Source organism: Anarrhichthys ocellatus, unplaced genomic scaffold (assembly GCF_004355925.1).
Source record: "Anarrhichthys ocellatus isolate YVR2014 unplaced genomic scaffold, GSC_Weel_1.0 scaffold21, whole genome shotgun sequence".
In the NCBI taxonomy this organism is placed as follows: domain Eukaryota; kingdom Metazoa; phylum Chordata; class Actinopteri; order Perciformes; family Anarhichadidae; genus Anarrhichthys; species Anarrhichthys ocellatus.
The window spans coordinates 5275299-5288524 of record NW_022280051.1 but is presented as its reverse complement, the minus strand read 5'-3'; positions in this window follow the sequence as shown (position 1 = coordinate 5288524).

Sequence of the window (13226 nt, the reverse complement as noted above, 5' to 3'; positions counted from 1 at the left end):
GGACAAAATAATCTGTGGAGGAGATCAGAGCGACTTCATTCCTCACATCGTTGACAGGCTCCATCTTCTGTCCGTCCACATCAGCCCCCGAAATCAACAACAACGACGACAACAACAGCAACGTTAGACAGAGGCTTCCCTCTCTCTCCTTATCCCTTTACTGATGCTTCCCTCCCTTTGCTGTTGCCTCCTTTCTCTTCTCTACTCCTTCATTCTCCCTCCTACTAACTATCTTCACCGGCTTACCGTTATATGGTGGGAGTCTGGTATATTGTGTGTGTGTGTGTGTGTGTGTGTGTGTGTGTGTGTGTGTGTGTGTGTGTGTGTTATAACAGTATTACAGCAGTTGTGTATGAAAACAGCAGATAAGAGAGCAGGATGATGAAATGTGAAGCAACAACACATGACCCAGCTTAAAGATCTCTGATAAAAACAAACACGCTATGTGCTGTATCTACACACACACACATAGCCGCGAGAGCACACACGTCTGAATACACCTGTACACACACACACAAGGTATACATACGTTTCAACAGATAAATACACACAAGCTGTGAGGCAAATGTTACACACAGAAAAATGTAGCAGCGTATTTGTGATTTTGTGTGTGTATCTCTGCATGTGGATGTATGCATCCGTGTGTGTGTGTGTGTGTGTGTACGTGTGTGTGTGTGTGTGCAGTAATGACACATGGTGGCCAGTTCAGCATTGTAAATGAAAAAGACTTGATAAGATCGGTGAGACGGGCCGAGTGACTCGGGTTTATGTGGTGGGTGGGGGGGATTGAAGTGTGTGTGTGTGTGGGGGGGGTTAAAGCAGGGGCTCATGGGAAAAGGAAAATATATGGAGGTGTGCACTAATTTTCACTGCTGCAAACTGCCTCGTGTCTGCCACAAAATCCAATGTGGAGAGATTTCATCACAGCTTGAGACGAGAAATTCATGAGATTTTATATTCTTTTGCTGTATTTGTATATTAGTATGAGGATATAGGAAGTACATATGTGTAATTTGAAGGTTTCAAATACTTCAGGCACAACACAATTTTCAGGAATTTCCTGAAAGTTTTCAGAAAGTTTGTTTTCCTTAAACTGAAATTGAAAGTCAACACAAAATATCAGCATATATCAGCTTCAATCTAGAAAGTATCTGTTTTGGCATGAAAATCACTGGTGTGGTACTGAGTGAGTAACTGTACGACAAACACGTATACACAAATACTCACTGAAAAAATATTTGTTTTTCAACCTATTGTCCAGATCCCAAAGTTTCTAAACATAACAAATATGTCGGAGGACTTATCTTAATTTGTACAGCACCTTTCAAACACAAACTGCAGCTCAAAGTTATTTACAGTATGGCATTAAAACAACAAAGAATACACAAGTTTATAACAATAGAATAAAAAATCCAATAAAAAGGCAGAGAATTAAAGTACGTGGGTAAAATATATTTATATTATATATGTTTAAAAAGCTTTTTATCCGGCATAATATTCTTTCTGCTCCTCGGACATTTTAACAAGTAAAGAGGGAAAGGCTGGCTTCTCTCTGCGTGCCCTGCACATAAACAAGTTGACTAATACAGCGTAAGGTAAGTAGAAATACTTCAGTAAAAGTAGAAATACCATAGCCTAAAAACTCTTAGTTACAAGTAAAAGTACAGAAGTCTGACAGCAGTTTGCGGTGCAACGGTTTTGCACCTTGCGGCTCACTTTAGCACAGTTTCACAAGAGTTGGGGAACTACGGTGGCCTTCAGGTAACGTTAAAACGTAAAGTCTCTCTCTGGCACCAGTGTTTGGTTTGTCCGTTCTGGGCTACCGTAGAAACATAACGGTGCAACATGGCGGACAAGAGGACCCCGCTCCTCATGTCGATATAAAGGGCTCATTCTAAGCCAACGAAAACACAAGGAATCCTAGTTTTAGTTATACACTGATGAAAATATAGTTATGAATATTATATTACATTTCTGTTAATAATGCAACACACTGGACGTTTAAAGTATCACATGTATACTCATTATGCAGAATGGCACCTTTCAAAGTGTTTTGTTGTAGAATGTTTTATTAATATGTTTCAAATACATGTGAGATTATTTTAATGTTGTTGCTCTTGGTTTTTATCTGTTTTTTTAATAATCTTCTTTTTTACTTTTGACACACACTGTTCACTAAAGGTTGACCTCAAACCAGGCCAGTTTGTTATCAGTGCATTTATCAAAACTGTTTCCATCCTGCTTCCCTTTTGTCTTTCCTCTTGCTGTCTTGAGAAGAATTTCTGTATCAGAGTGAGGAAAAAACACACACTCACACACACACACACACACACACCTACACACACACACGCACACACACACTCTCACCAATCAGTGGCTAGTTCTCTATCTGATTTGGAGTTGATCATGGTGCCATATAGAGGGCCTCCAATGAATTCACACACACACACACACACACACACACACTCTCTCAGCCCTTTGGTCTGATAACAGCGGTTTGGGGGAAAAGAGGAAGTAGAGGGACCGATATGTTTTTTTCCGGATGGACAGGTATGGTTTTGGCCACGCTCCGCTACCCCAGGACACCTCTGTGATTGGCATGGAGGCTGGGTCGCCTCCTCCACTGACAGATTATTCATATCACCTAGTTAGGTTTCATGAAGCAATTATATGTCTTCACACTCCGCCAACTTTGGAATGGCAGACTATAGAAACACACACACACTATACGGTCTCTGGTGGTGGGGAATGCCTGTCACAGAGGAAGAGGACGGCGGTTTGTCACATGGTTCGTTAAAGTAACAGTGTGAGGTGATTTCATTACCAGTAAAAGTCTGTTTTAAGTCTAGTGATTCAAACTATGGACAAAAAGATTTTTATATTCGCTGCTTGAACATCTGATGTCTGGAAAGGTGCTTTACGGGGATAATACACAAGAAGGGACTCGTTTCATTTCTCTGGAATAAATGACTAAATTCTGGGTAAAGTTGGCAGTGACATCAGGAAGAACATTCCTGGTTTGATTCGCAGGTGGTTTTTGTACAAACTTTTTTTTCCTACTTTTTGCCATAGTAGTAGTAGTGCCTTAGGAAGGGACCTCTCTTAGCTACTTGAAACTATTATAAATAAGCAGTATTGTGCATGAACACTCGTGTTTTTTGGTGAACTGAACGTGTACGGGACCGGAATGTGTCAATAGTGCAATCAAAGGAGAGGAGACATCAGCCACTCTCTACTACTACTACGCCTTCAAGGTCTCAAAAGTCAACATGACAAGCAAACGAGCGCGTAGGGAATTAATGAACTAAAACATGAATTAATTATCATTTTCACTGATGAATTTCCCTTCATTCTTCGCCAAAGAGGGTGATTCAAAAGTAAAACAAACAAAACCAATACATTAAGGTTGTGTTTTGCACTGATGTTGACAACAATATATAAACTTCCCCTCCCTGTGAATGCACTATTACCCCCTGTCATGCAGCAGAAGGTTAAACAGTCACACCGTGCCTTTATGCGTCAGCGTTAGGAGGGAGCGATTCAACAGAAGTGGACTCTGATTACTCAACAACTACAGCAGAAAAGCAGTGTAGCATGACTGCCTCTGAAAACAGGCTCATACGCCGCTGAAAGACGTGGCTGCATCGTCGGGACCAGCACGTAGGCAGCGCCGCTTCCTGCTCCCAAAAAAAAAAAAAGGTGAAAATGAACTGAACCCACACGAGTAAACTTGAGGTCGACACCTCCTCGACCTGTGAGTGACATCATGGGAAGCTGGTTTGAAACACTGACATATAGAAGGTTTAAGGTGGTGATTTGAGCTCTTTCTCTCTTCTCCACACACACACACACACACACACACACACACTAAAGTGAGCACAGCCTCGGTTCTCACACCATCAGCTGTGACCTGGTTAGCTTTAAGCCGCTGTTTGAGCCTGGCCCTTAGTTGAGGTTGGCTGCTCAGACAGGGCAATAGTTTGCACTCACACACACACACAGACACACACACACACACTGGCCACTGTGGCTAATTGAATGGCCAGGGCAGGAGGTCCAGGCCTTTATAGCTCATGGAGAGGAGCCATGAATATCTCTGTTTCATTTGGACTTCACACACTGAGGCGGTGGGAAAAGGTGAGTGAGTGTGGGAACAAACAGCTTCAGCTCTGAATATTTACCTTCTTAAAAGCTCTGTGGGGCGAAAGAATGTCCTTCCACATAAATAACAATAAATACATTTTATTTGATTACAGAATTGTTGCACAGCTGACTAAAGCAACGCTGGCATCTTCCACACATGTGAGTAAATGATTTCTTCCGTATTATCATTATCATCCCTATTGTTGCTTATTTTGCTTCTGTTGACTGACTATATTATACCTGAGGTCAGAAAGCTAACATTCTCACATGTTGACACGCTGATCAGCAGGAGTAATGTTTACCATGTTCACCACCAGTTTAGCGTGTTAGCACGCTAACATTTGCTAATTAGCACCGGACACTGGCTGATGGGAATGTCATTAGTTTTGCAGGTATTTTGATCCTTAATTATATTTCATGAATATCTAAACCAAATTTCATGACAAATTTGATTAAAAAAAAAAAAAAAAGATTCCCAACATTGCAAAATTTGTCAATAACACCAAATTCTTCTGTTATCCATCTTTGCTCATTTTCACACCTTTACCTGAAGGGTGACACATCTCCTCAAAGTTACTTTTATACGCTGTGAATTTGAATTTGCAACATCAACTACGCTTTGACAGAAACATAATAAGGACGTATAAAAACGGAGAATTGTTTAACGCTTTTTAAAAAGTCGCAGAATGTTCTGAATGTACGAGCAAAATATTCACTGACAACATATTCAATTCTTTGACTTGTTGTTTATTTATAGCAACTAATGCATGAATTAAGACTTTATGGTTTGTTTATTGATTTATTTATGGTGTGTTTAGGCAACATCGAAACACTTCGTTAAGGTGAGGAAGAGATCTTTGTCTTGGTCAAGTGTTGAAGACGTCATAACACAGGTTTGTATTTAATCAAATCAAACACTTTGTGCAGTAGAAAAAAAAATGTGCACAAGAATTACACATCCACCAAAATATAAATGATAAAATCGTTTACGTTTGACAGTGAATTGAATTTCGTCGGAGTCAGAGTTGCATGTTCTCTGCTTCTCAGTATGGTTGATAAAATTTCAGCAAATTCGGGATTCTATTTCTACTGAACCCTGAAAATACATTTTGGTAAACCTTAAAACAAGGTTTTCAAAATTCAAGTTCTCACCCAGCCGTGACAATATGCAAGTGAAAGTGGAAAAATGTCTGATTTAATGGGTTTTCTTTTCAGACCTTGAGGCGATCCATAGCTTCAATCGGAGAAAAAAAAAAAAAATCCAGCATATATGTGCTGGTTCAACCCGAGTATCAGTTCATGTACAGTAGACATCTTTAATCATTTCCCTGTTTTGTGTGTGTCAATGTCCATGCATGTGGAGTCATCCCTTATCTTCATGAGGAAAGGAGAGGAAGTAAAAGGACAGAGAGAAAATGGAGTCTCGAGGAAGGAAAATGAAACCTCGGAGCAGGAGTTGAGGGAGAGGTGAGAGGACGGCTGCAGATTGACGGAGCATAAGAGGAGAAGGGAAGGAGGAAAGGAAATTGAAATGGTGTGACGAGAGTGAGGGAAGGTGGTGGGGAAAGGGAAGAGTCTGCCTTATTTGATGCAATAATGTGTTTGCTGATGTTGAGCGTTCACACAAATCAAGTCACGTATGAAATCAATGGATGAGTCACATGCACCAGGTTGTTCTCATGCACTGCTTGTAGCTAACCCTACAAAAAGTAGTGCACGGTAATTCATATGCACCCCACGAAATCAGTTTTATTTCACATAATAGCGAACATACACAGGACTTTCATCCAGGAATCCGCTGTTCGTGTAACCAGAAGTCACAACATTTATTTATTTATCACGTAACTTCCGTAGTTATTTTAACCCAAACCACGATCCTCTCCTCAACCTCACCGGGTCGTTTTGTTGCCGAAACCTAGCGAAGTTATTTCCTGTGAAGATGGAAGTTTATTTGAACAGACTGTATTTAAGTAACAAGTGGATATTGACTTGTGTTTCTGTTTTTTCGGTAGGAAAACGCACAAGAAATAAGGAAAAACTTTCCGTTAGATATCCTACGAAGCCGTTGTATGAGGACATGTTGTATACACACAATGAATATCAGATATTAGCCAGTAATGTTGAGCTATTATCCTGAGAATGTTATCAATGAACGTAAAGAAGAAGGTTTTGGTGACGTAAATGCTGATTTAGACACTTTCCTACCCTAACAATGATTAAATGTGTTTAATTCTATTGTTAAAACTGTTGGAAAACGTACAAGTTCTAGCATGTAAGAAAGATATCAGCAGCACATGTTTAAAATGAGTGGACTTCTAACCTTTCTACTGTCAGACTTCAACTAAATTCACCCACACATTACCACCGAAGAAAAACAAAACACTCAACTCTGTCTCACATTTAGAGACTCAAACTCATTTCACCACGATGAGACATGCTTCATTTTCAAAACCAGACGACTAATGAAGCGTTGACTGAATGTTGCATAAGGCGCTATGAATGCTTTGTGTTTGTCTCCACACACACACACACACACACACAAACACACTCCGAACAGACACAAACAATATCTTCTCATACCTTTGTAGTTTATAATGGTTCTCATAAGGGCAAGGAGGGGCCACAGCTTCAATTATGCCATAAACACTGATGGGAAAGCACACATGATACACACGACACACACACACACACACACACACACACACACATAAGAGGGAAGTAAGCATCATTAGAGCCAGCGGTTAGAGTTGAACATGGTCTGTTTCTACTGTCTGTGTACTCACTGTATCACTCAGCCTCAGACCAGCAGTTTAAAAACAGATCAGTCAGCCGCTTCTGATATTATGTGATGAAGCATAGACACAGTGTGACTGATTGATTCTGCAAAGAATTTACACACTATTATTGAAGTATTAGCTTTGCAATAACTATAAGTACTAATATTAATAGTGGTACTATTGTTAGTATAAGCCTTAGCATTAACTGTTGCATAATAATCTTTGTATTGCTGTTAACATTAGTAGTACAGTAGACTTGTTTTAGCATTAGCACCAATATTAGCATCAAATATCGATGTGAGAGTAAGTGTTCGTATTACCTGCAGATTCCCACCAGTATCTTAATGGTTACTGTGATAAATGCAGCTCAAGGTAATTCGATTTGCAGTGGTATTGATGCATCCTGCAGCATGTATTTATTTAGCTAAATAATTTAGCTAAAATTTAGCAAATGACTTAATGCATGAAAAAAAACATGAATTCATTCATGTTGTACTTCATTAATTATCAGGGATGTACTGGAATTAGTAGTATCTCATGCATGAGTTATTGCAAGAACAATACGTTAATTAATGCAACAACTACGGGAGTTATTATTGATGTCCGTGTCTTCTTCATGGGTGAGTCTGCAGTTCTGTTCAGAGTTTTTAGAATCAATGCCTTTGCTTGGTGTGAAAAAGGTCAATATTATTCATCTTTCAGCCGCTTCATTCCAAAACATATCCGTATCATAAGAGCCTTCAAACACCCAGATCAGCCGAACCCTCACATCAAATGTGTTCAACAATACACATGCAACGCATGCAATTTTAAAATCACACACACAGCAGTCTGGTTGAGGACGATATAGTGTACACTGGGCATGCAGGAGGGGTGACATCAGTGTGGAGGGTATATGAATATGAGAACGGGGTGAGACAAGAAATAGAAGGGTGAGACAGGGGTAAGAGGGGTGAGACAGCTGTCAGGAGGGGTGAGACAGAGGTTGGGAGGGGTTAAAATTGTTAGTTTAGCCCCACTGGCTATATTTTCCCTCCCCTGGGCCTATTTTACATACTTTTCTCTCAGACCCAATAAACAAACAAGGAGCACAATTAGTGCTGAGTGTGCATGTGTGTGTGTGTGTGTGTGTGTGTGTGTGTGTGTGTGTGTGTGTGTGTATATGTGTGTGTGCACATGAATTAAGAGCGTGGGAGCAAACCAAAAATGATTTTCTGTCTAAAAAATTGAGTTATGTGGACATACAGACTCACGTAAGGCGGTGCATGTCCTCTCACACACACACACACACACACACGCACTAAACATAATTTCTCATAACACTCTAATATGGTTCATTTTCAGCTATCAAAACACACATGAAAAGAGTGTTAACGCTGTCAACAAGCGAGCATGGGATGTGGAACCGTCGTTTTCATTCTCAATATGTCAAGGTTAGGGTGTATTCCAGCATGAGAGCGAGGCAGAGGGGGAGAGAGGGAGAGAGAGAGGGTGTGAGAGAGAGAGAGAGAGAGAGAGTGAGAGGGTTAGAGGGGGAAGGAGCGTCGTTCTCCATCCTCTGCTCTCCAGAGAATCCCATCATGAAACGCCAAAGCACAAAGAGCTCAGAGCCTTCGACTGAAACCGAGGGACCTTTAATCCCAAAAAAAAGAAGAAGAAGAGAGCGGGAGCATCGCTGGGGCAACAGCGCCACCCAGCACGCCGCCGCACGTACTGCACCTCCTCTTCTTCCTCTTCCTCTAAATCCTGACCTGCCTGTCTCCATTTTTTTTTTTTTTAAAGAAAAGGAAAAATAAAGGGGCATTTTTGCCATCCCACATTTGAATTCAATGATCAAAATGAGCGACGGTGAAAAAATTCAAGTCAAATCCGCACCCGGTTTTTGAGCAAACTGCCCCCCCTCCTCTTCCTACCCCCCTCCTCTTCCTCCTCCAACACATGAGAGAGGTAATCAAAGCCGCAGTCTTCTTTCTGTGTGGGAATCTAACCCTTAATGGGCTTCACCAACCTCACAGCCAAGAGCACTACACACACACAAAATCAAACTAATTACAATTTGTCCTTTCTCTTTTGTCCTCTTCACAGTGCTCCCTTTTAATTCCCACCAAGAACACACAAAAAAAAGAAGGGAGGTGGTGGGTGTATGTGAGAAGTATAGCGGGGAGGGTGGGGGGTGGGGGGGGTTTCCAAAGTGGCACAGTAAAATAACACACTGGAGTGTATATCGGCTTCCACTCTCCCTCATTTAAATAAGCGCCAACACTGATTTTCTAACAAAAATATGGTACTAGTATAATAACAATGAAATAAGACCCTGTGAAAACTCGCAGCCTGCAGCAAGTATTTAAAATATCATTTAAAAAGGGCTGATCTGTAATTCAGAGCGGATATGGTATCAGACGGCGTGCTTGTCATTCCCGGCTATAATCTCCACTACACTGAGAAACACACTGTCTGCTGGCAGCACTGGAGAGAGGGAGGAAGAATAGGGAGGAAGAGGAGGGGGGGGGGGGGGGCTACTTATTTTTCCTTCTCCTCTGGGTGCCGTTCGTTTGGCGGGTATCTGCTGCGAAATCTCAATTTTAAGAAAAAGTCACAGATTGGAGAAGTTGGTGCGCAAGAACAGGAGGCCGAAGAACCGGAATAAAAACGTTTTTTAAGTTATATTATTGGATAAAGGTAAAGGTTGATGAAGGAGCTCCGAGGAGATCAATTTAATCATTGACTCACTTTCTGATAACCTGTTATTTGTTTAAATCTTTAAGAGAGTTTATTATGCACAAATCCTTAAAGTTCATTCCTCAACTTGTCACCACCAGGTCCATTTAGTGGCTCTTCTTGCAGCTGTTGATCATTTCACATGGTCTCCCTCAACAGTCAGAGTTGTCTTCTTCTTTATTTTTAACACTTTTTAAGGACTTTTCATGCATGTTGGTTTAAAAAGTTATCGAGTTGAAAATTCTTTCCATCACTTGACAAAAACAAATCGCCACAAAGTCCATTTATCAGCTGCTCTGGAGCTTTCGATTGTGTCCCACAATGCAGTTATTGAATAATATGAAAGATCAATAATAACATGTCAAATCTCAGATGGGAAAGGCTGATGGACGGATGAACTGAGACAAGGAGACACGAGAAGATGGACTTCTTAAGAGATGCTGTGTCACGATACCGGTACTGACAATAACCTCATTATTATCATGGGAATAATACACACATGATAATATTGTGTAAATAATCCAGCACCTCTTTCATCATTTCATACAAAAAGGTACACTCTCTCTCCACACTCGTATTTTGTGTAATTTATTTGCCAAAAAGGAGACAAAACGCACAACAAACAAAGATGAATTATAATATATATTATTGTCACGTGAATTATTTTGTCTGATACTGTCTTGTAAAAAAATAATTGTTTCTTTAATCCGTTATTAAAATACATCACCAATTCTGACTGTATTCCGCAAAACATACTTAATCTAAAAGACCAACTCACGTTGGTTTAAAAGTTAAGGTAGAGATTTAGCTGTTGACCCCGGTAGCAACGTCTGACATCAAAAAGAAATCTCACCACAAAGTCCATTTAGTAGCTGAATCGATTGTATCACATGATCTAATTAATGAAGCATTTAATTGCTTGTTTTAGGACGTCAAATATGAGGATTTACTGCTCTTGTTTATCTTTTTTGGACTGTTGGTCAGACAAAACAAGCAATTTAAAGATGTCACCTCAGGCTAATGGTGACAATTAATTGATTCATTAGAACAAAAAAAATCATCAATAGATAAATCAATGTCACTCTGGAAACTTGAATTGTTTGGTTGAACAAAACAAGCAATTTTTAAAGACGTCACTTTCTGCATTTTCCTCACATTCTTTTACATTTTATAGATTAAATCTTTCATCAAATAATCAGAAAACAAGACTTTTAAATGGATGAAATGATGAGGAAAATAGTTGCAGCCTCAAATGGAATTATGAATGAGTGTCCTGGACACACACACACACACACACACACCTAAACACACATTGGGTTTTGGTTAGACGTGTGGTCTGGACAGGAAAGGGCTGGGGCCGCCACACTCAGCGGGACACGGACCTCAGGCACTTCACACTGCACACACACACACACACACATGCGGACACACTGCCAGGCCATCCTCACCCACCTATCCTGTTGCAGTGGGGGGTCGGAACCGGACAGACACACACACACACACACACAGAATCATTGGCATCCTCATATTCAAACACACACACACTCAGTTGGGCGGAAACTGGCAGTGACATGTTGTCCGGCAGCTCAGGATCGGGGCTCTGAGGTTGGGCTGAGCCATCTATCATTCAGCCAGAAACACAGTAACCCAAGACATGAGTGGCAGGGTATCACACACACACACGCACACACACACACACACGCACACAGTGAAGAAGACATATGTAAGTATTCTCACAAACAAAACACACTCGCTCAGACAAAGCCAGCAACAACCACATCACGTTTCACCGGCTGTCTTTGAGAAAGCCTCGATATGAGCTGAATGTAATGAGACGTTTTGATCAGATTCCACACATGTACGGATGAATGGGTTTTACTGTTAGCATCCTGGCTGAGAGTTTCAGTGTCCTGCAGTCGCAAATGATTATGATTATTTCTGCCCTGACAAGATTTAAAAACACTACAATATTTAGGATTTCTTTGGGGCAACACTGCATGAAAATTGTAATATGTTTAAAGAAATGAGAGGTGAAGCACACACATTAATCTGCAACTATTTTGATAATTGTTTTAAGTAATTTCTTAAGCATAAATGCAAAAAATGAAGACTGGATCCAGCTTCTTAAATGTAAATATTTGGTGTTTTTTTCAGTGTTCATGACTAGAGGCAAGAGTTCACAAGAGCAACAGAGCGGTTGAAGGTATCAGTATACTGTAGGCTATTCTTTCTTGGTCGCCTAGCTGGCTACCTCTTCTAAAAACACAGAAATCACAAAGAACAGTCTTGTGCAGTGTTGTACTTTTTATTTGTCCCCCCTAATGTGTATCAGGAGTTTTAGGAGGAGTATTTTGTCAATGTGCTTTTGTTTGACAGTGTAGAAATGGGAGAAACAGGGCATGACGTGCAACAAAGGTGCCAAGGCCGGTATCGAACCCGGGACGTTGTGGTTGTGTGGCTACCTTTGGCTGCCAAGGTGGTCTGTAACAGAAGTTTTCAGTAAGGAAATATATCGGAGGATCAGTCTTCCTGGTTCCAGATCTCTGACTCGCATCAGTGAATAATGAAGAGAAGTCAAAGGTTAGGTTTTACTTTATTTGTTCAACTTCCTGTCATTTATTTAACCAATTCTATGCTTATTGACTTAGGATTTTCTACCAATAGGATTCTCCCAATTTTAATGACAATGTCAAACCTTCAGCTCATTGTGGTCTTTGTGCTGACAGTGTAGTAACACCAGGGCTAGCTCTAGCTAGCTTGGCTACCTCGGGCGATCAGGTTACACTCATTGTGCTTGTTGTATAGCGGACCCTGGAGGATCTCTTTTGATGGCTAAACAGACCAAAAACACCACATACAAAAACTAAATCTGAGCAGAACTACCAAGATATCTGAAGAAAAGAGGACACGTGACTAAAGGAGCTGACTGACATGAGGATTACCATGTCACAGATACTGAACAGTTGCACTAAATATCAGCTATCAGCCACTTTGACCCCTAAATATCAGGGTCTTTATTGGCCTTTAGAAAAACCCATGTAAACCCCCTTCCCAGCCCACTTCACAATCAAGCCTTCAGCCTGATTAAGTGCCCCGCTTCATTTGTAAAACACCCCCATGTGAATGATACAAACCGCCACTTCCCCTGTCTAAATCTCTTCCTCCCAACAGGCCTCACCATTCACGGCCCTCTGAAACCCCGAGCCGCTCAGATTGATGGGAGGACGCCGCTCATTTGGACCGGGAGAAAAGTGGCCCAGTTTAAAGGCTTGCTACTGTATTTTAAAACGCCACGGGGTGTTAAAGAGACTGATGAGCCTGGTGGCGTCAAATGGCAATGGCGACCCTCCCTCCTGGATCTGTGCAAAAAAAAAACCTATTGGGGGAGAATGAGGGAGAAGAAAGAGGCAGGGGGGAGGAGGGGAATAAATCTGCGTGGCGGCGGGAATCGATCGTTTCTCCCTCCTTTCCCGCGCTATCTCATCTGCAGGGGCTGAGAGAGGCAGAGCGGTTTAAACGATCCTGACCTTGTCCGACATAAATAGTCAGAAAAGTCCACAGAGCTGATAGCTTTGTGTAAGGCTGGGG